Source organism: Pinus tabuliformis, chromosome 6 (genome assembly GCF_031772625.1).
Source record: "Pinus tabuliformis cultivar Carrire ecotype Pingquan chromosome 6, CPIR1, whole genome shotgun sequence".
Lineage (NCBI taxonomy): Eukaryota > Viridiplantae > Streptophyta > Pinopsida > Pinales > Pinaceae > Pinus > Pinus tabuliformis.
The window spans coordinates 154,945,598-154,970,285 of NC_142292.1; positions in this window are offsets into that span (position 1 = coordinate 154,945,598).

Consider the following 24,688-nt stretch of genomic DNA (forward strand, 5'->3'; position numbering starts at 1 on the left):
CATTATAGAATCCAAATAATCCTTCTAAAAGCTTTGTCATAATGGGATCAAACGCATAACAGAGTTGAAGGAATTCTTTTCTACAGTGAGTTATTTTTTTATCAACTTTCACTAAATCCCTCTTAAGCGTCCCTTCCTATTTGATTTTCCAAAGAGGGTGTGCACTCATGGCAAAGTTTGTCGCTTGATGTTCCGTTATTTTTCCTTCGAAATCACTGGTGAAAACCCTGCTTCTTTCTCAATGAATGTTGTCATGTCATTGACCGGGTATTAATAGTATTTTTCGTTATTTAGCCATTACCTTTTATTGGCCTGATTTCTTCATAGAGTCGGCATAAATATGTTACAGATGTTATATTAAAATTCATTTATATGATTTTTTTATTTTTTTTGGGTCAATTTTGTGCAGCTTTATGTGTTTCTTTAAAAATATAAACAATAAGCATAATCATACTTTGGATTTAGGTTTTAATTATCTTTTAGTTTTACAAATATTTAAGATATTGTTGCCTACAGAAAGCTCATCATTCTAAATCTAAAAGCATTTACACGTGTCATGATAATGCATATGTTAGTGAATATATTTGATTTTGGTTGAACAATTATATATAAAAGTTAATGATTTTATTCAATAAAATCATTCTTATATTTTACTATTTTTACTACTTTTTATGAGATTTATTGAAAAAGACTTTCGTTGAAAATAATGATTTTGGTTGAACAAGTATATATAAAAGTTAATGAATTTATTCAATAAAATCGTTCTTATATTTTAATATTTTTACTACTTTTTATAAGATTTATTGAAAAAGACTTTTGTTGAAAATAATGTGTTTTAAATACCTCAACATTGTTATGAATAGATTGTTTATATATCTGTAATGAATTTTGAGCACGTTGAGTGAGCGGATTATTGTATTTCGAGCCAACATCATATCGTGTTTAGTTTTAATACGAGACAGTATGATTTTGTATACCTTTCATGATGTATTTTTTCAGATCGATACAAGAATTTACATTCTAGCTTTTCTTTCTTTTCGGGATTTAACTTAAAACGGAGATATATTTTTTATTAAAATGGAGATGATTTTTTCTTAATTAAATAATTTATGTTTATTTTTTATTTTTATATTTGTGTATGGTATGTAATATGTTAATTATTTTAGCACGGTATATTGTAATAATTTTATAGTCAAAATGCTTGAAATTCAATTAGTTTTGAAAATTTTAAAAATATATCACAAAGTTTATTAAAATTTTGAAAAAATAATTACTACACACAATATTTTGATGAATACTTTTATGGGGTTATATTTTGATGACTAATTTTATCAGATTATAAATAGAATTTGTCAGAAACATAAATTATTAAAATAAATAAATAAAAGAATTCTATATGCTACCAAATGTCATAGTAGTACACACATCAAATCTGAATATCTATGAAAATTTCATTATTTAAAAAAACATCCATTTAATATAAGTAAGTATGTCAAGCTCATGTTTGACTTTTAGTTTGCTCAAGTTTTTGAAAATCTTAACAACCACATTTTATTTTATGAATTTTTTTTGTGGTTTAATATATATATATGTGTGTGTGTGTGTGTGTGTGTGTGTGTGAGTGATCCAAAATGGATCTTGTATCAAACCTCTAAGTCTAAGTCTTCATATATATATACTATCGGAAAACACTATCACAGAAGAAAAACACTAAGAATGGCAAAAAACAGAGCTAAGCGAAACGTAAAGTCTCATTGCACAGGAGCCGTCGGATCGGATAGATCAACGACCCAGATTAAATCAGGATATTGCATCGGAAGAGGCCAGCGAAGTATATTGGAGGTGGCCCTAAGGGAAATGTGACTGTGATCGGCGACTTAACGTGGACCGTTGATCGAGCGCGTAGATCAATGACAGAGATTACATATATCACATTGTAGATTCCTAAAGGGAGGACTTAACACAGGCGGAAGGCTTTGAGCAGACCCGAAAGAGTTATGAATTAAATAGCGAAGGATTTGAGTTCCGTGGTAAACAGTATTTTGGGTGGGCTTCAGGCGGTAAGTGGTATTAGAAGGGCTTCACCTGATTCCATACACCAGCCGACACATAGCACGCCGCAGGAGAGAGAAAACCGCTTTTCAGGCGGGTAATCTCTGTGCAAGTGGGCTGCCCGAAACGATCATTAGCCATTGGATTAGCGATCATGGATAAGACGGTGATGAAGACACGAGCTGGTTGGATGATTGAGTTAGATGCAAACCACCAGACTGAAGGCAGATCAACGGTGTGGAATACAAAGGGATTATGACCCGTACTGAATACAACTTGCGATTGCGATCAAGGTGGACCTGAGAGGATTATAGGGCGGACTTTATATCGTTTGAAGTCCGGCTTTGGTGATTCTGTTAGATTTTCCACTGTTTTAGTGTATTTCTCTATGTAAATGAAAATTGTATTTTTGGGGATTTTCACCCATGCCCAAAGATCCTTCCGTTTGTAAATAGGTGGCCTTAATGCCTTAAGAGTTTTGCAATGAGTGTTTAAATGCTCAACAGGGAGATGAAGGGACAGCGCCGAGAGCTAGAGAGCCCAAAATGGAGGCGAGCAGACAGCACCAAAAGGCTTAAAAGCCATTCAATGGCAGCACTAAGAGAACGAGGTCAGAGATAGAGGGGAGACAGAGAATCAGAGAAAATGCACAACTACGAACAGTTGATTAGAGGAACTAAGAGGGAGAGTCTGTGGACTCTTTAGACTCAAGGTTTTCGAGTGAAATCGCTATGTAATATCACTGTTTGTTGTGTTAAGGCTCTAATTGAGCTCACACCTATAAACTCTGTTCTTAAAGACATAATATAGAGGTTGACACTGAAGGCTGGACTAGGAGACGTAGTTAGGAAGTCTAGTGAACTCCTTGATTATTTGTTGTGTTGATGTGTTGAGTTGTTATGTTTTCCAATTGTTAAATGTCTGTATTATTCGCAATCTTTTTGATCCATTGCACTAAATAATATAGGCATTCCTGCACATGAGTCTGTAATACCTTTTCTTCTTGATTTAGTATCCATTTCGGATCAAGTGGTATTAGAGCATTTGGTTTTATTAAGGTTAGACAAGCTTGTGCTCCATTTTGAATGCTAACTAGATTAAAGTTCGAACTAGGAGAAGGAGAACTTGTTGAGGCTAATCGAGAGATTGGAAGAGTCTATTCTCAGAGGAGAATGGCAGAAGAAGCTCCATTGGGATCAGAATCCCAATTTATTGAAAGTTTTAAGACACTCTGAGCCATGGTGGAAGAGATGTATCTGGAATTTAAGAAGGGTCGAGGTGAAAGCACTTCAACACCTAAACTAGATAAAGGAGCAGAGGAACCGTTTCTAGTTGCCCCTCCAGAAGGCAAAGGGAAAGGGGAAATGCCTCCTCCACCATCTCCTCCATCATCACCTTCGTCATCCTCATCATCTTCTTCACATAACACTAGCTCTTCTAAGAAGAAGAAGGAAACTTCCTTAATCAAATTAGATGTGAAGTTTGATTTGCCAATTTATGATGGAGAACTCAATGCAGAAAAGCTAGATAATTGGATAAGAAAAATCGATATATATTGCAGGGTACAAAACATTGATTCAAAAAGGAAGAAGATTCAACTGGCTAGCCTTTGACTTGGAGGAACTGCACTAGTGTGGTGGGAAGGAAAGACACACACTGATCTGCAAAAACATGGTAAAATCATTTCTACCTGGAATGAATTTGTTTCTGCTATCAAAAATCAATTCTATCCTTTAGCTTACATGCAGAAGGCAATGATGAGTTGGAAAACTCTTTGTCAATTGAAGGGTTAAAGTGTACAAAGTTATACTCAGAAATTTAGAAAGAGAGCTTTAACTCTAGGTATATCATTAGATTCACCTGAGAGTTTATTGAAGTATATAGGTGGTCTTCATAGCTATTTAAAGCATACTATTCTCGGGTTTAATCCCACTAGTTTAGATGATGTATTAGTTCAAGCCACACATCTAGAAGCTAGAGGTAAGAATGTAAACCCAGAGGCTGGGAAATCATCTAAATATTCTGTAAGCAAGAATAAGGAAAAGAAGAAACTAAAATGGAAGGAGAGGAAAGCAAACATTGTAAAGAAGGATAAACCTTCATGCACTCATTGCAAGAAAGAAGGACACGATGAGGCACACTGCTGGTCTTCAGCAGGACCTGGGATCAAATTCAGGCGATGAAACAACAGTTATAGCCACAGGTATTAAATGTAAAATTTTTGAAGAATCCACAAGTAATTGTTCACAATCTGTTGATAATGAAAACAATGAGAGGGAAAGAAATGAGCTTTTTCCTATTAGAGTAATTTCCAAGCACAATAAGATTGATACTTTGTTTGATAGTGGATCACAAGTAAATTTGATTTCTGAAACAATTGTAAAGAAGTTGGGATTAGAAAAAAAACCTCATGAGAAGCCTTATCCATTAATTAGGTTGGGTGTGTGATAAAACAAAGCTACAAGTAACAAGACAATGTAAACTTAGGTTTGCTATTGGATCAACACTTGTAGATGAGGTTGAGTTAGATATAGTTCCATTGGATATATGTGGTATTGTTTTGGGAAGTCCATACTTGTATGATAGGAAAGCTATTTTCTATTGAGCTGAGAATAAGTATCAACTCACCAAAGATGGAATAGAATATATTGTAAGAGCTCATAAACTCAAAAGTAACTATTCTCTCATAAACTCAGGACAAATGAAAAGAATTGTGAATTCAAGTAAGCAATTTTTACTGATGGTTGTAAAGGCAATGGATCCTGAAAAATCCAATGCATTTGAGGGCTATGATTCTAAATAGAAAGTTGATTTAGTTAAAGTTGTTTCAGAGTATGATGCTCTATTTCAAGAACCAAAAGGTCTACCACCCAAGCAAGAAATAGTACATGATATTTATTTGCAGCAAGATGCTCCACTACCTAACATTGGAATGTATAGGTTGTGAGATTTAGAGAATGTAGAGATAAAGAAGCGGGTACATGAATTGCTCGATAAAGAGTTTATACGACCAAGCACATCACCATGTGGATCTCAAATCATGCTGGTGAGAAAGAAAGATGGTTCATGGAGAATGTTCATTGATTATAGAGCGCTAAATAAAATAGTGATCAAGAATCATTATCCTCTTCCTCATATTGATGATTTATTAGATCAATTGAAAGAAGAAATTTACTTTTCTAAGTTAGACTTGCAAAGTGGTTATCATCAGGTCAAAGTTGCATAACAGCATGCATGGAAGACTACTTTCAAGACAAAGCAAGGACTTTATGAATGGTTGGTTATGCCTTTTGGCTTAACTAATGCTCCTGCTACATTTATGAGAGTTATAAATGATGTATTGAGACCATTTATTGATGATTTCGTAATTGTTTATTTAGATGACATTCTTGTTTTTAGTACGACATGGGAAGACCATGTATAGGATGTGAAACAGACTTTAGATGTTTTAAAAAGAGAAAATATCTATGTAAAACTGTCAAAATGTGAATTTGGCAGAACATCTTTAAATTATTTGGGTTATATTGTAGGGTGTGGTGAATTGAAGATAGATCCCTCTAACGTTGAAGTCATTGTGAATTGGCCTAAACCCAAATCTTCTACAGAGGTTAGGAGTTTCCTAGGGGTAGCACAATATTGGAGGAAGTTTATTGCTAACTTTTCTTTGATTGCAGCTCCATTACATGCTTTAACAGGATTGAAACAAGTGTTTAAGTGGGGAGGCAAACAACAGAAAGACTCCGACACATTAAAAGAGAAAATCAGTACAACACTAGTACTAGCACTGCTAGATCTTCAACATCCATTTGAGATTGAGACAGATGCTAGTGACTATGCCATGGGAGCAGTGTTGATGCAACACTGAAAACCCATATGCTATCATTTTGAGACATCTTTTTTCTACAGTAGTTAATTATCCCACATATGATAAAGAGTTGTATGCATTAGTACAAAGTGTGAAAAAGTGGAAAAATTACCTAATGGGTAAAGAAACGATCATACATACAGACCATCAACCACTTCAATATTTGCACTCACAAACTAAATTGCAGCAATCAAGACATTATAGGTGGATGGGTTTTCTACAACAATTTCATCTTGTCATCAGATATAAGAAGGGCATACACAATAAGGTTGTAGACATGTTATCAAGACCAATCATAAATGCATCTACTATACTTAAGCATAACTCAGTAATGCATGAAAGTTACATTGAACAATATGCTCAAGATGTAGATTTTAAAGATGTATATGCGACTTTAAGTCATGGCAAGCAAGTAGAAGAATTGGATCATTATGTGAAGGAACAACTCTTATATCATTTGGGAAAGTTATGCATTCCACAAAATGAAAGAGTTAACATAATCCGAGAAGCACATACTTCTCTCATATCAGGTCATTTTGGTGTCAGTAAAACAGTTCCACAATTGCAAAGGTTCTATTATTGGCCATGAATGCATGAGATAGTTTCTAGATATATCAAAGGGTGTAGTATGTGTGCTACAAGAAAGTCCAATAATAGGAAATTAGGCTTGTACACTCCACTTCCAATTCCTTCTCATTCTTGGGAAAGTGTTTCCATGGATTTTGTTGGGGGATTGCCAAAATTTAGGAAAGGTCATGATTATTTGTATGTTGTTGTGGATAGGTTCAGTAAAATGTGTATTTTGATACCATGTAACAAGCAGGTTACTGCTGAACAAATAGAAAAGTTGTTCTTTCAGCATGTATGGGTTCATTTTGGGTTACCCACTTCTATTGTATCTGATCGAGATTCAAGATTTGTTGGGAAGTTTTGGTTAGATCTATGGGAGTTGATGGACACCAGGTTGAAGAAGAGCACATTATTTCATCCACAAACAGATGGTCAAACAGAAGTGGTTAACAGGAAAGTGATCTAGTTGCTCAGAGGCTATTGCAGCAAGCGTCCCAAGCTTTGGGATGAGCATTTGTGTTATGTACAACATGCTTACAACTGTGCCAAGCACTCTTCTACTCAGAGATCTCGTTTTGAGACTTGTTTTGGTTTTATACAAAAGTCTCCCTTGGATTTTTTCTTTGGTAAAGACATAGTAGTTGATGGACACAATGATGTGGACAAAGCAACCAAGTTCATTAAAAAAATCTAGGAAATTCACCACGTAGCGCAGGAATAACTGGAAAGAAATCAAGCCAAGTACAAGGCAAGACATGACAAGCATCGAGTTGAGAATTGTTTTCAAGTTGGTGATCAAGTCTGGTTGTACATCAGCAAAGACAAAATGCAGGGGGAAGGTAAGAAGCTAAAACCAATAAGGTATGGACCTTTCAAGATACTTGATAAAATTGGTGAAAATGCTTTTCGCCTTGATTTTCTAGCTTATATGCAGATCTATTCAGTCGTTAATGCAAAAAACATGATATTGTATGAACCTTCATTAATTGAAGATCATGAAGAGCAAAGTCAGTTGCCTTCTATTGGGGATTTGTTGCTTGAGTATCTCAAAGAGTTACAGGAGGACACAGTTTTGGACAGGAAGGTAAGAACTATGCATCAAGGGGATATTGAGTACTTGAGAGTAGGACTCGAAGGTTCAAATCCAAGAAAGGCACGATGGATAGAAATTGGACAACTGAGGGAATTGTATCCTCACTTGAATGATGCCTAAAACCAACTTTTGGTAGTCCAAAATCTTTTCAGTGGGAAGGCATGATCCAAAATGGATCTTGTCTCAAACCTCTAAGCCTAAGTCTACATATACATATACTATTGGAAAACACTATCGCAGAAGAAAAACAATAAGAATGGTAGAAAACAAAGCTAAGGGGAACGTAAAGTCTCGTTGCATAGGAGTCGTCGGATCAGACATATCAATAGCCTAGATTAAATTAGGATATCGCATCGGGAGAGGCTAGTGGAGTATATTGGAGGTGGCCCTAACGAAAATGCGATTATGATCGGTGACTTAATGTGGACCATTGATCGAGCGCGTAAATCAATGATGGAGATTACAGATATTGCATCACAGATTCCTAAAGTGATGACTTAACACAAGCGGAAGGCTTTGAGCAAACCCGAAGGAGTTATGAATTAAACATCGAAGGATTTGAGTTTCATGGTAAACGATATTTTGGGTGAGCTTCACGTGGTAGGTGGTATTGGAAGGGCTTCACAAGATTCCATACACTAGATAACACGTAGCACGCCACAGGAGAGAGAAAACTAATTTTCGGGTGAGTAAACTCCATGAAAGTGGGCCACCCGAAATGGCCGTCAGCCATTGGATTAGCTATCACGAATCAGACGGTGAAGAAGGCGCGAGCTAGATGGATGATCAGGTTGGATGCGAATCATCGGATTGAAGGCAAATCAACGGTGTGGAATACAAAAGGATTATGCCTCATAGCCAATACGACTTGCGATTGTGATCAAGGTGGACCTGAGACGATTGTAGGGTGGTCTTTATATCGTTTGAAGTCTGGCTTTGGAATTTCAGTTGTTTTAGTGTATTTCTCTATGTAAACGAAAATTGTATTTTCGGGGATTTTCACCCTCACCCAAAGATCCTTCCATTTGTAAATAGGTGGCCTCAATGCCTTCAGCATTTTGCAATGATTGTTTAAATGCTTAGTAGGAAGATGAAGGGACAACGTCGGGAGTGGGAGAGCCCGAAATGGAGGCGAATGGACAGTGCCAAAAGGGTTAAAAGCCATTCAATGGTAGCACTAAGAGAAGCAGGTCAAAGACAGAGGGGAGATAGAGAGTCAGAGGAAACTCATAGCTACAAACAGTTGATCAGAAGCACTAAGAGGGAGAGTCTGTACACTCTTTAGACTTGAGGTTTTCGAGTGAAACCCCTATGTAATATCAATGTTTGTTGTGTTATGGCTCTGATTGAGCTCACACCTGTAAGCTATGTTCTTAAAGACATAATATAGAGGTCGACACTGAAAGCTGGACCAGGAGACATAGCCAGGAAGTCTGGTGAACTCCTTGATTTTTTGTTGTGTTGATGTGTTGAGTTGTTCTGTTTTCCAATTATTAAATGTTTGTATTATTCACAATCTTTTCGATCCATTGCACTAAATAATATAGGCATTCCTGCACATGAGTCTATAATACCTTTTCTTCTTGATTTAGTATCCATTTTGGATCAGAGAGCGAGAGAGAAATTACTTTATATATAGATTCACTTATATATATAATATTAACATATATAATCTACTTAATATAAGAAAAACATCTAAAATTATTATGTCACTACTTAAATAAAATATTCCCAAGTTATAATGGGAAATCTTTAACAAACTATTAGGACTCCAATATTATTGCAGCAACTACAAAAAAATCCTACAAACACATTTGTGATTTTCTACCACTTCCTATATCAATATAAAGATATTTTTGAAAATGCAATCTAAGTTCTTCCTCTGAATTCTTGTCGCATTTGAGTCCATTAATACATTAATAAAACTTCTTTAGATAGATGATCAAAATTTGAGCTGAATTGTATATATATATATATATATATATATATATAGTTTTTTACCTTCATAAATTGATTTCTAATTGAAAGTGATATTATAGTCTCAATTTTATTTTTAATGCCTATCTAATCTATTAATAATTTAAAGTATCCCAATACTTATAAATATTTTTTCTATTGTTTTTCTTAAAAATATAAAATGCTTAAAACTTAACTATTCTTTTACTAACAAAATATTTCAAAATAATATGATGTATTGATAAGAAAAGAATGTCTTCTCCATTATAAATTTTTAGAGCTCTTTGATATGCCCCTAAGTCAACATGTCTTTTCATAATTAATTATGTGTTCCTTTAATATTATATAATTTTTTTCTTTCAAACATTTTTACCTACCTTTAATAGCTAGCTTGATTTTATGAGAAACTTATGTAGGAGTGATATAAGACCTTGAAATATCAAGTTGTTAAATAATTCAAGGTAAATACTTATAAGCATTTGTAGAATCTTAAATTTGTGAATTCAACTATAAAAATGTCCATAAAAAAATATTTAACAATGACATTTCTTTTAATATTTTAATATTTTGTTTTAATATTCTAAAATAGAAACCTAAATTCAAAAGTTGAAGAACATCTAAACTATTATAATGTCTGTTGCAAAAAGAAACCTTACAAATCATAAGTTTTAATAATTAAAAAATTCGAAGATCATTATGCATGCGCATGAGGGGAATTTTTATACTTCTGCTATCAATTACTTTTTGCATAAGAGGCAGTTACTAAGCATAAATGTTGCATATTACACTCGTTATATAAAGAGAACAAACTAAACCTCATACTTAATGCATCTCACTTTGCACATGTTTGTTTTATTTTTAAGGGGATATATTTGTTTTTCCTTTTGCTTTTTTCTTTTCAAAATTAATTGGGTAAAAAATTGACAATATAATATATTCTTAAATTGGAAGATTTCATTTATTGTATGGAGAGATACATTTTACAACACAATATGAGGGAGATGTATAATGGGTTTAGTGTGTAATCTAGAGTTGACAAGTGTTCTATTTAAAATAAAAATAAAATATTTCATAAATTAAAAAAAAAATGTAAAAAAAACAAAAATGAATATATATATTTGGTTAGTTTTAGTTAAAAACATTATAAAACATGAATAATTTCATTCTTACTATGCTCGCTTCGTTGCTTCTTCATATAATAACATAAAGGAGATGTGGTGAACATATTTCATTCACTTTCACTCATAGATAAAATATAATTGTATATTACCTCTAAAGAAAGAAAGTTATTAAAAGTTACAAGAAAACATAATCTTATATCATTTGTGTGAAGAAAATCTATAATTCTTGTACTTCTTAAAAATATTTAAATATAGAACTTAAATAAACTATGTGAACATCATTTTATTTTAATGTGAAAATAGATAGTTGCATTTTGATATTAACTGGCTTTGCTAGGGTTAGGGTTTGTTTATGTGGATTTGTTTTCAAAATTTCTCCACTATTGTCAAATAGCGATTCTATGGATTTTTTTGCAAACTTTGTTCACTATTGTCGACTAGCATCATCCAACAAGGAGATGTTTCAGATCTGGATACCATCACCTTAGCCATATCTGATTTTATTTATGAGTGCCCACATGGAGAGAAGTACGAGCCCCTGCTATAAAAAGGTTGTGACTAGGGAAAACCCGTATAGCGTGGGAGGATTTGGAGTTACACTGTTGGGAAGTGTATCCCCCCATAGCATGTTTTTGGGGCTTAAAGCTCGAGTTTTGGTCAATGTAATGTAAAGACACCATGAAATGTGGGCGTGGAGCATGAAAGCTTATGATGAGTCATAGGGTTGTTCGCCCTAAAATAATGTAATTTAATGTAAAGTTGTGTCGGCCTACCCATGGTCCGCAGACCATGGGATTGTATAAATAGAGTGAGGCTCTAAGTGTAAAGACAGTTCTGAGTTTTTGGAAAATAATAGATAGATGCGAAGGCATGGTTAGAGGATAGAAGTGGATCTGAAGGTATTGGGTCGTAGTAGTAGGTAAAGGCTCTGCAACTAAGTGTGCAGAGGCCTAGTAGAGTCCGCAGCTGAGTGCGCGGACCCCTACAGCTGAGTGCGCAGGGTGGAGTTGGGTCTGTATTGAACTGAACTTGAAAAGGATCATTAATAAAGCTAAGTTGATTCGGCATATTGTGCATCTATTTCGTAGATCTATATTTTGATGTTCGACATTAATGGTATCTGTTTATCTATATGCGCACACTTGTATGTATGTTTATGTATGAAAACTTTCTAAGTAATTAATGAACAAAACCTAACTAAGGAAGACTTGGGTAATTAATACTGGTCGCACTACAGCTGGATCTGTGTGAAGGCAGTCCCACAGGACGCAAGGAGCCCACTGGTGCGCGTAATCTAGTAAGTGTGAAGGTTGAATCACATACCTATCGCCCATATCAGACATCCCCAGGGTGCGGAAACCTGGTTCCAGCACCCTCCCATACTACTTCGGGTGAGACCTCAGTTTGTGCTCCGCAGACTGTTGCTGAAAGGGCCAGTAGTACTGGGATTTGCTTGGCTAAACTCACTACTGAACTTGGGTTAGACTCCACATAGCCAACAAATGGTTCCATTGCCGGGACAGGGATCTGGCTGAGGGATGTCTGATTTCATGCCACTGGAACCCAACAAAGAAGGAAATTGAAGAGTGGTTGGACAAGAAGATTGACGAGTTCACGACACCAAAAAATAGAACTCCGCAGGTATCTGAGAAAAGGTGGCTGGATCATTACGTGTATATGGAAATCCACGAGATTTTCTTTGCATCCTTTCCCTATAAACTATATGTGTGGATCGCGAAGCCAAAAACCAGGGAAGGTGTAAGCTTGACCAACCGATAGAGTGGACTCCAGAATTAGTGTGTAGACTAGAGGCATTAGAAGACAAGATTGCGCGATCTGTGGACCATTGGATCAAATAGACAATAGGGGGATTTATCACTGAGTTTGTGGTGGATAGGACCGTGAGCTACAGCAAGGCAAAATGACGTTTTCTCGAGGGACGGAAAGGTAAGTATATTAAATCTTTGAATACCTGGACTATGATGCTATTATGTGAAAAATGGGTTATGAAAATACATTACTGTTTGGGACAACGCGGAGTGGAAAGATCTACAAAGGTAGCGGGGAATTAGCAAACATCCCTTTAATTTCACCTTCGTGAGAAAGCAAGGAGGAGCTCACTCGGGTCTCTTTGAGAAGTACGGTCAACTTGATAAGGTAGCACATTCCGCAGTTACCACCTCCACCCACGCTACCACTAGCTTCACCTCCCTCACCTCCATCTCCACCCACTCCACCTCCACCAACCCCACAGTTCAACATGGCGAGCGTGATCAAGCTACCTGTATTCAGAGGAGTAGGGAATGAGGATCCAGACAAATTCTGGTTCATGGTAAGAGAAGTGTGGGAAGCGCAAGGGGTCACGAACAACAACATTAAGAAGGCTACATTGGTGAGCGTGCTGTAGAATCACGCGTTGACATGGTATATCAAGCACTCTAATTACCACCCAAATGTAGGGATAATAGAGATCCAGAATGCATTGAACAAAGAATTTAGCCAGCCGAAATCAGAGACATAGTGAATCATTAGGTTTAAAGAGATCACGATGCTTCTAGGCGAGACCCCTTGGGATCTGGATCAACAACTGAAGAGTACGATCCACGACATTAATATGACACTCATGGATGCAGAACATCGTGCATGGTTTGTGGCATCCCTGACACCGCACTTAAGGATGACGCTATCACAATAGAAACTTTCCACCCAGGACGAAGCATTGGAAATGGCGATGAGGTTGCATGAGACCTCGATATAAGATCCTGAGTTGGGAGTTCAACAAATCCACGCGTAACTACAGAATCTCTGCTTGGAAATGCAAAGCTTGAAGCAAGATAGGGCACCACGACCAGAGGTGCGTGAGGAAGTATGGTGCATAAAATGCAGAGGCCAGGGCCATGACAAGGACCACTGTCTAGTATTCACAAACTACTTAGAAGGAGGCAGGCCAATGCCATTGAGATCGGAGGCACAGGCAGGGCCAAGTGTGACAACCATGTTATGGTGCATGATCTGTCAGATAGGAGGAAAACACACGATGGATAATTGTCATTTGTTGCAGAAGTATACACAGACTCCCCAGCAGTTGTTTTGTAATTTCTGCAGGTCAGTAGGCCACGATGAGCACACTTGTCGCAGTTACGAGTTAATGATGGATCGGACCCTAGCCTATAGGATGTAGACACAAACGCGAGCCTTTGAACTAGTTGCGGGGATGGCGTGTGCTGGATTTCAGGGGCGAGGTCAAGAACGAGGAGGACTGGGACCAGGAAGGGGCCATAGACAGTTGTTTTGCTGCAATTGTGGAGGACAAGGGCACTATGCTCACGATTGCACCAACCCGACGGGGATATCATGTTCATACTGTGCTCAGTTTGATCATGAAACAGTAGATTGTCCTACGTTGATCACACAAATGTGCGAAAAATGGGTATTCCAACCTCCTCCGACTCGGAATATCCAAATGATGAGGTCTAAACCATGCGAAGAAGACCCAAATGTGAACATGATGCTTAGAAGCGGTGCAGACATAGGGGAAGATAAGGGGAAGTAGCCTGAGGAAGATACATGGGTTCACAAGGCTCCTGCAAAGGAACCTGAGTTTGACTTAGAACGTGCAAGGGAGATGTTCATATAAGCTAAGAAGAGCTTCATGGAGGCCTCCACTTCAGGTAGTAAGGATCAACCAGAGATAGGAATGGATCCTTCCATGCTCACTAACTTTTTGGATACATGCATGAAATTGTTGCGCAACAATAAGGTAGTTAAGGGACTATAGGAGTTGATCACCAGGTGCGCAGGGTCAGGGGAACCGGGCATAGTCCGGAAACTAGGAAAGCATGCATTGCGCACTGGGAGGGCAATGAGATTGACGGTGTAGATTGGTGAGTATGAAATGGATTAGGCCATCCTAGATTTGGGATCGGACTTGAATGTGTTACTGAAGCAAACATGGGAATGCATGGGCAAGCCCATGTTGTAGTGGTCCCCTATTCAATTACAAATGGTGAACATGCAAAAGATTTTTCCCATGGGGAGGTTGCAAGGGGTAACAATTGATATTGAAGGTGCGAGCACACAGAGGGACTTTGAAGTAATAGAGATTGTCGATGACAGCAATCCCTATCCCATGTTGTTAGGAATAGACTGGGCCACTGATATGCATGGAGTCATCAACCTAAAGAAGCAGAAGATGATATTCGAGAAAAAGTCCCTATGCGTAGTAGTCCCACTAGACGCAGCCGAAGGAGTGTGCTACACTCAACTAGTGCACAAAGATGAGCTGGATTGTATTTACCAAATAACGGTGCGAGACCAGGATCGGGTGAAGTTGACTGCAGATGGGAGAATCTCGTGGGAGCAAGACAACTTCTGTACTTCAGATTCAGACAAAGAAGTAGAGTGCTGGCAGAACTGGTTTCACGAAGTGACAATGCTGAATTACAACATAATGATTAGATCACTGCATTATGTGATGACAGAGGCCAGGGAACTTCCAACATATGATGGAGTGATAGTGATGGATGAATTCCTGGACAAATTTGAAAGCGCAGTACCGAAACAGCAGTGGTACGGTGCGCTGGAATGGGCATTGCACGCAACACTCGCACGATGGTGGAGTACACATCAGGAGACCATTGTAAATTGGCGCGAATGTAGAAGGTGGATGTGCTTACGGTTTGGAAGCCCCCAACGTTGAATGAAAGCTGGGCAGCTAGGATGAAGCAGCTTGCATGCCCACCTGTGTCAATGGGTGTAGACGTGTGTTGTGTAATCCACACAAGCACACCCTAGACTAAGGATCGAAAATCAAAACTAGATGCAGCAGTAGGAAAAGTGACACACACCACAAGTATTCCACATCAAAGCATTCAAAAAGGTATGCAGAATCATGAACAGAGTTCACCAGGCGAGATGAACTGATTGGGGCCTGCACGTACCAGCGGTCCAATGGGCCTCTAGGGCCATGTACAAGAATCTGAGCACGGAGATGAAGATGGCGGGCAGAGTCGAGGCCATAGGTTTGGGAGGAAGGAATCCTCATATAGTTGGAACAATACGCGGGGACCAAGATGAAGGGATTATGGAGCTGTGCGAAGTCGAACATAGGCAGATTCAGGAAGCCATTCAATGGGGGAACCTTAAGTTTCGCAAACTCAAAGATCGGGTATGACTGAGGAAGAAAAGCATGTTAATGGATGCAAATATCAAAGAACTAAAAACCGAATCCACGCAAGCATGCCGCATCAATAAACTAAGAATGACATGACAAGATATGAGCCAAAATACTACTACATTAGAAGGTTTCCACCCTGAATTTGTGGCCCTGCTACCATGGTTGCGACTGCACCTTACTAGACAAAGTAACCAGGGGAGCACACCACATAAGGAAGAACACGTGGCGCTGATTGACATGAGGGAATTGGAGGAGTGCCCGCGAACTAGACTAGGAGGTACATCGAAGCCTCGCACAGGTGGTGCGACCACCTGACTATCCATGGAAAGCACAATCTTAGCGCTCCAAGCAGTTGAAAGGGAGTGCAGGACTATAAAAAAATTTGTATGAGACTAGCATGATAATGAGGTTTCATGCATGATCAGTCTTCCACCAGGGTCGCACCTGCATATGGGGGGTTGTACTGCCACGCGCGTAGGTTGGGAAGTGACCATTTGTGTCACTATTTATGACAAGGTGTCTAGGTTACGACAACGAGGAGCAGGCGGTGGACAATTAATACACAAAGTCAGAACTAGATTTGGGATGATCTGCCACCAATTTCACATTAATGAGCTGAATGAGGGGGAAATGGTCGAATTTTAATTCAAAAAGCCCTATAAATCACAGGTGTTTATCCATCGAACAACTCTTGGCTTCTTGAGAATTCAGTTGGTGCGCTATCAATTGGGTATGGACCTTACAATTTAGAGGCTTTGAGAGCAAGTTTAGTGTTTGAGACATTGTTGAAAGAGATGCAGGACTTGTTGAACAGAGTGATGTCAACATCCGAAGGAGCCACGTAGAGCCCTACACCACCGGTGGGGGATGCACCCGAGATTCCTAGAGCTCCTGGACACCGAGGCCCAAAAAGGATCCATAGGTAGTAGGACCAGTTCGCATGTCCCCACGAAATTCACGGTTTGGTAAACTGTCTATGGAAGACAAGGGAAAGACAGTTAATCTTGAGATGAATGATGAGGAGGAGGATCTCCAGGCCTTCGTAGAAGACATTGAACTAGGTGAAGAAATGGTGGAAGACATTCAACCAGTGTGCACTACATCAAAACTACCCAAGTATGTCCCTTCGTGGAAAGGGAGAGTAAAAGTACCCAAAGATCTGGATGTTGGTAAGAGCGCACTCAAAAGCCCACTCCTCCTAGAGGGAATTATGTTTGAAGTTTTGGTTCTGGGCCACGTGCCCATGATGAAATTTGATGATTTGGGACCTTGCGGATATGGAAAATTTCCCACATTTGGAGACTAGCCAACTCATGAAACAAAGAAAGGAGGGGGTAGTTATAGTGTTACAACCACGAAAATGGTTGCGCGGGGTGGAGGAGGTCAGGCTACTCCACCTACTCTGGATTCTACATTTCACCGGTCACCAATCACAATATTTGTCATCAGGCAAGTACTTTGCTTAGTACACGATGGGTACTTGTGGCTGGAGGAGCTTATTCCCATCATGACAGAGCTTATTCATAGGATTTCTCAGCTTCCCTGTACGGGAAGGGACCCCATGGAAATAGCAGGCAAAAGTGGAGACTTGGCACTCGTAGAGGCCATGAAGAAGAAATACAAGTTCGAGAAAAAGTAGAGGGGCTACATCATTACTAGCATTCAAGACAAAGGGGTGTGCGTAGCCACCTAGCTACTGGTAGGAAAAGTGATGAGAAAATGACGAGGCAATAAGGTACCAGCAATGGTCATCGCGCTAGCTAAACAATGCATCGAGGGGGCTACAGTTCAACTGGGCGTAGTTCCTCTATGAGGAGTTCCTGACGAACTGCAAGGAGTTCCAGGAGCAAGGGAAGACCTTCCACTGCATGTGGTTGTTGTTATCCATCTTGTTGGTTGTAGGGGAATTGCCTAAGGACAGTCAGTTTCCTCCTCTTGACTAGGACTTGCTAGAGGCAGTGAAATACGCGTCGCTATGGGCGACAAGGGATTCCATGTGGATCCATGAGACCAAGGTCTTCTGGATACTCATGGAGGTCAGCGTATGGATGTGGATCAAAAAATGGCCATGCCTATCCCCCACAGTATAAGACAACATGCGGAGCTTTGCAAACTTTAAGGCAGATATGCACAATGTGTATATCAGGGCGTGGAAGGATTCAAAGAAAAAATGGACCAAACTCCCCTTCATCGCGATTGATGACGGTGTTTTCGCGGTGCTCGACTCATGGCCACTCGAATGGTGCTTCCTGAATCTGGCAGCGCATGATCAGACGATGATTCAAAGATAGAAGGATGTCGCCAAGCTGCTAGCACAATAGAAGTGGAACGAGTAGTTCGCCGAGGAGGTAAGGGCTTCCAATGAGGCAGCGAAGGCTGCAGCGGTGCAGACCAAGGCCGCAGAAGAAGCAGCAGCAACATCGACAACTAGGTCAACCATGACACAGGAGGGAAGAGGCCCAAACCTAACCATAGGACAGGGGACAGACGACACGGTGAAAGGCGTGGACCCAAACACATCATCGACACAGCGAAAACAGCCGCACAGTACCAAACAGATAGGGCCCCAGAAGAAGACCAAGGCTTCCAAATTGGATGAGGAACCTATTACACTAACAAACGGTGACCTATACGACATCAGCGATACCATTCACAAGGTCACCAGGGAAGCGCTACAGGAGGCAATGTCGGAGCAACAGAATGTGTTTGGGGACCTCAGGCCACAACTGCAAGTACTTCAGGTGCGACTCCCACAAGAGGGAATGGTAGCCGTCTACGGTGCTGCGGGAACATCACCAATAGAGCAGTTGTTGCAGGCCAAAATGGACAATACCATCGCGCTGCCCGAAGGAGCACTAACAGTGAACAACATGGAGGATAGAGCTGTGGTAGGATGGATCAAGGGACTTGGCCTAAACTTAGCTGCCCTTCTGTGGGATATTTTATACTAGCTGTAGGGCGAAGCGATAGCAGAACTCCATGCTAGGGAAGGATGCACAGTGTGAATGCTAAGTGAACAATGAATCAACATCGAGCGGCTTAGCCTACAACATGATGAAGCAATGGCGCAGAACTAGCAGTTGGAGCATATCGTAGAGGAAGCATGTTACGCACCCTAGAGCTGGAAATTGAGACAGACCTACCAATAGGAATGAAAATCCACAAATTGGCCAGTGGATTCTGTGAGCCAAAGGAGGAAGCTACGAGGATCAAGCTGGACCTCAACATGAAAATTGTTGAACTGCGATGAAAGACGCAGTCATCCATGCCCTCGGAAGTTCGAGAACAGTGTGCTGGCGATGTCCAAAAATGGCTGGAAGAAATTGAACAGGCAGTGCAGAGCTGTACCACTTTGTTGGAAGAATCCTTTGGGGTCCTCATAGCCTTACAGGAGGACCCCACCATACAGTGGTTGGAAACAAAGGTGCGGGAGCTTCAAATTCAATATGATAGTGTGCGTAGGATGGCGCAGATAGTAGTCTTGACTCAGCAGCTCACGAGGCTACAATAGGCGAAGGCATTGAAGGAGCAAGTGGATGTAGCGCACCAAAAAGAGGCAGTACGTAAAGCATGTGTCCAGCCTTGGATTGATGAGGCCTTCCTCATAATTGTTGCCATCAAAGGAAATATCACACAAATGAAAGTATTACATGCTCTAAGACAAGGATTTGCCCAGGACAGTGAGTACTCAGGTGAGCGGATAGAGCAAATCCAACAGATGGCAAAATAGTGTGTTGTGGACCTTCGTGCAGCTCAAGAACAGTTGGAAGGGCTTCATGCCAAGATCGTTGCATAGTGACTTGGGATGAGTCACAATGATTATGTCGGGGGCCTGTTGGGTAGTGAACCCCCCCATAGCATTTTTTGGGGGCTTAAAGCCCACATTTTGGTCAATGTAATGTAAAGACTCCGTGAAATACGGGAGAAGAGCATGAAATTTTAGGATGAGTCATAGGGTTGTCTGCCCTAAAATAATGTAATTTAATGTAAAGTTGTGTCGGCCTACCCATGGTCCAGATTGTATAAATAGAGTGAGGCTCTAAGTGTAAAGAGGGTTCTATGTTTTTGGAAAACAATAGATATATGCGAAGGCATGGTTAGAAGTGGATCTGAAGGTATTGGGTTGTAGTAGTAGGTAAAGGCTCTGCAGCTGAGTGCGCAGAGGCCTAGTAGAGTCTGCAGCTGAGTACGTGGACCCTTGCAGCTGAGTGCACAGGGCGGAGTTGGGTCTGTATTGAACTGAACTTGAAAGGATCATTAATAAAGCTAAGTTGATTCGACATATTGTGCATCTGTTTTGTAGATCTATATTTTGATGTTCGGTGTTAATGGTATATGTTTATCTATAGGCGCGCACTTGTATGTATGTTTATATATGAAAACTTTCAAAGTAATTAACGAACATAACCTAAATAAGGAAGACTTGGGTAATTAATACTAGTCGCACTGCGGCTGGATCTGCACGAAGGTAGTCCCACAGGACGTAAGGAGCCCGCTCGTGCACGTAATCTAGTAAGTGCGAAGGTTGAATTGCGTACCTATCACTCACATCAAACATCCCAAGGGTGTGGAAACCTGATTCGAACACCCTCCCATACTACTTCAGGTGAGACCCCAGTCCGTGCTCCACGGACTGTTGCCGAAAGGGCCAGTAGTACCAGGATTTTCTTGGCTAAACTCACTGTTGAACTTGTGTTAGGCCCCACATAGCCAACATACACATATAAAAGGAGATACCTAAGAGAATACTATTCTTGGAGCACAATGGAAATATCATTTCAAGAGCATATGTCTTCCCAAAGAAAGAACTGTTAGAGAAATTTTGAGGTCTAAAATGGGACTCAAAACAAAAATGTACAACCAAAATCAACTTCATAAGAACTAAGAGGATTCAAGATGATGATGTCAACCACAGGGAATGATTCGCCATCTTTGGAGTAAAAAAGTAAAATGATTAAAAAATAAAAAAAAATAAGAAATTACTTTTTCAACTCGTATTTTCAACTTATCTCCCTATGATTTCACTTAATGTTCAAGTGGGAGCACTCATTGGATGAAGAATTTAACTCCTCATCCAAGGAGTACCCATGTTGCATACTTTCGATGGACCTTGCTACAAAAGTGAGAAATACATGAAAAACATGATTTCTCATTTTTTGTGTAGCATGGTCCATCGAAAGTATGCAGCATGGCTACTCCTTGGACAAGGAATTAAATTCTGCATCCAACGAGTTCTCCTACTCAAAATTTGAGTAAAACCATAGGGATATAAGTTGAAAATACGAGTTGAAAAAGTTGTTTTTTCTTTTTTCCCTCTAAATTTTGATGATGTAACCTAATCTTATTTGATTATTTCCACTATTATTTTATAATATTCCTTAGGAGGACCATTTTAGACCTCAAAATTTCTCTAATGAAACCCCAAATATGAGGTTCAACACAACAATTTGGAAGGATGTAGATAATACATGAAAGATCATGCCTTCATCTATAATTTAGTTGAGATATAGCATTTAGAGAAGGATATGGTAAAATAGATCTACAATAAATGGAATGCAAAAGGCTAAATTGATTTTAAATTAGGGGCTCAAGGTTTCTTTGTGGTAATCTTCACCATCTTGGAAGACATGGCCCAAATTTTTGAAAATGGTCTTTATTTCTACAATAATGCAAGCATATTCATGAGATTATGGGAAGAATGATATAACCATGAAAATGAGAATATTTTAGCGAAACTAGTGTGGGTTATACCTTTTCCTCTGCCCAAATAAATTTGGGACCTAGAGATTTTAGAAAGAATTGGAAATTTGATTGGATATTTTATCAAGATCATATAGGTTACCAGACGTAGGAAATACACCTCATATGATAGAATATGTGTATACATGAATATCTCTCATCCTTTATCGAAGTCCATAGAAATCTCCTACCAAGACAAAGTTTAGAGTCCACCTCTAGACCATGAACATGGCCATTTTTGGTGCAGGGGATGCCATGAGTATGGCCATTGATTTAGAAATTACCTGATTTTTCATGCACAAATGCATGATGAGACCCAATGAGTTAACTTATAAGGTTTTTAAAAAGGTAGAACTAGAAAGAGAAACCCTAAAATTTAATCTTCTCAATTGGAGGTCAACTCAATTATAATCTAAATTACTATTCAATGCTTACAAATCAGGATGATTATATAGATATGCTTGAAGATTTGATGAATTTGGAATTAAATATGGAGGAGCCTTAGGCCAAATCCTACTTGAAAATGAAGTTCCATAACCCCCCATAAATCCCAAATTAGGAGGAGATAATCATTCCATATGTGGTAAGAATGGATGTAGAGGATGATACTGAAATATTGAATAATGATGAGAAAATCCTACTAAATATTCTTGAAGAATGGAAAAAGAGGACCCAAACACCATTTCGAAGCACCAAAAAATTCCAACATCATTAGATTTATGTAAGAGTGAAGGATCAATTAATGATAGAAAATGGGTAGGCGAGATTTATAGTTAAGAGTTTGGGAGTACTTATATTAAGCGAGAAAGGAAAGCCACAAATTCACTGGGAATTTTAAGAAAAGGGAAGGAAGTCTCAATCTATATAGAATACGGGGAACATTTTGCGAGTATAGAATAAGTGGCCATGTTGCTAGAAGTGTTTCCCTCTTCCAATCACTTTACTTAATGAATATTATATTCTAGAATATCCATGGTATTAATAACCAGGGTAAACAAAGATATCTTAGAGACATAATTAAAAATGAAAGGAAATCTATTTTTATGATCCAATAGTCAAAAGTCTCAAGCGAAAAAGTTAAGGAAATTTCCTCTAGATACTAGAGAGGATGTGAAGTGATTGCTTTGGAAGCCAAAGGAAGTGTGGGGGGTCTTGTCATTCTCTGGAATCCCTTAGAAGTATCATTCGAGGGATAGATTGTATTACCTCATATTCTCTCAAGGAATTTTCACTATATAGGAGCCAAGGAATCTAGTTGTGTGACAACAATTTACAATCCCCATATTCTTGTAAAAAAATTGGCTTTTTTTATTAGGTATTAAAATAATCATATCTCTCCATCAAGATGAGCTTTGGGTCATTGGAGGAGATTTCAAACTCATTAAATACTTTAAGGATGAGAAGGCGAGGGTGATCAAGATGCTTGACCCAAAGACACAACAATTTTCAAACCTTCTTCACCAACTCCAAGTGGTTGATCTAAATACTTGGATTAATCAGAAAGGACAGAGACACCAAGTAACTAGTAGCTTAGACCGATTTGTTGTACTTGAAGCCTTATTGGATCATGATACTTTATTAGGAGCCACTATTTTACAAAGCATTAGATTATATCATTGGCCAATCCACTTGGAATTAGACCTAAAAGTGACCTCTCACAATTGACCCTTTAGATTTGAAGGCTTTTGGTTACAAGACCTCAACTTCCTATCCAAAGATAAATGTTGGTGGGACGAATTATAGGTCCAAGGTAGAAATCACATGCATACCTTTCAACTTAAGCTTAATAAATTTAAGGTTAGACCCGAAGAATGCAATAGAAAGGATTCAAACACATCTTCAAAGAAAAATAGGTGCTAGAGAGGTGCATGCAATAGGTACAACAATAGATTATTTTGGATGGGGACATATATGCTTTCATTATGGAAGAAGGAAAAATTGTTAACCAAATAGAGAAATGACAAAAACAGAAGGAGACCCTTTGAAAAGATAAATCTCGTGTGAAATGGCTAAAGGAAGGAGAGAGGAACTCAATTTTTTTCCATAAGGCTATGATAAAACATCATCATAATGAAAAGATATTATGTCTTGCTTCTGACGATGGGAAACACTTGGTGTAAGATAGGGAGGCAGAATAGGAACATGTATCATACTATCTTTCCCTACTTACAGATCCTACACCCAATAGATCAACCACTATTTAACAAATGACCTTGCATATTCCTAACCATGTTCATCCTAACCAGAATAAGGCCATGATGGGAGAAGTCTCATTTGTAGAAGTGGAATATGTGGTGATGGTGCGATTCCAAAAAATAAATCTCCATGACCCGACAACTTCACAATGGATTTCTTTAAGGCTTGTTGGCCCTTCATAGGCTCTGAAGTTCATGCACTGGTTGAAGAATCTCACTACTTCCAAAAATGTATGGCTAGGTATTAACTCTACTTTTATTACTTTAATTCCAAAATATGGCAGATTAGATAACCTTGGTGGCTTTCGACCAATTTTTCTCTATAATTTTGTTTACAATATTTATCATTAGTCATCATGAACTTGCTTTAACCTGTATTGAACAATATCATTTCTCCAGAGTAGACTACTTTTGTTGAAGGTCAAAAAATTCTTGACAAGATTATGAAAACTCATGAGGTTATCCACTCCCTAAAGAGATCAAAGTGGGATGCCATGCTTATCGAATTGGATATCTCTAAAGATTATGATACATTAAATTGGGATTATCTTATCTAAACTCTCCATGCCTTTGGGTTCTCATCTCATTATATCTCTTAGATCAAGAAACTAATATTTAATCCCTTATTCTCTATCCTTCTGAATAGTTCTCCAACCATGACTTTTAATCCCTTCATAGATTTTCACTAAGGTGACCCTGTCTTCCCTTTTTATTTATCTTAGCAGTGGAGGGTTTGAGAATATATGTTAAATATGTTGGGCATCTTAAAATTACCATGGGAATCCGCATTATGGTAATGTTTTACCCATCAACCATCAATAATTTGTTTATGCTATTATTATCTTTGGCATGTCCCCTGTGGGGTGCCGTAAGGCTTTAAAAAATGTCTTCAATGACTTAATGGAGGATTTAGGTATGATG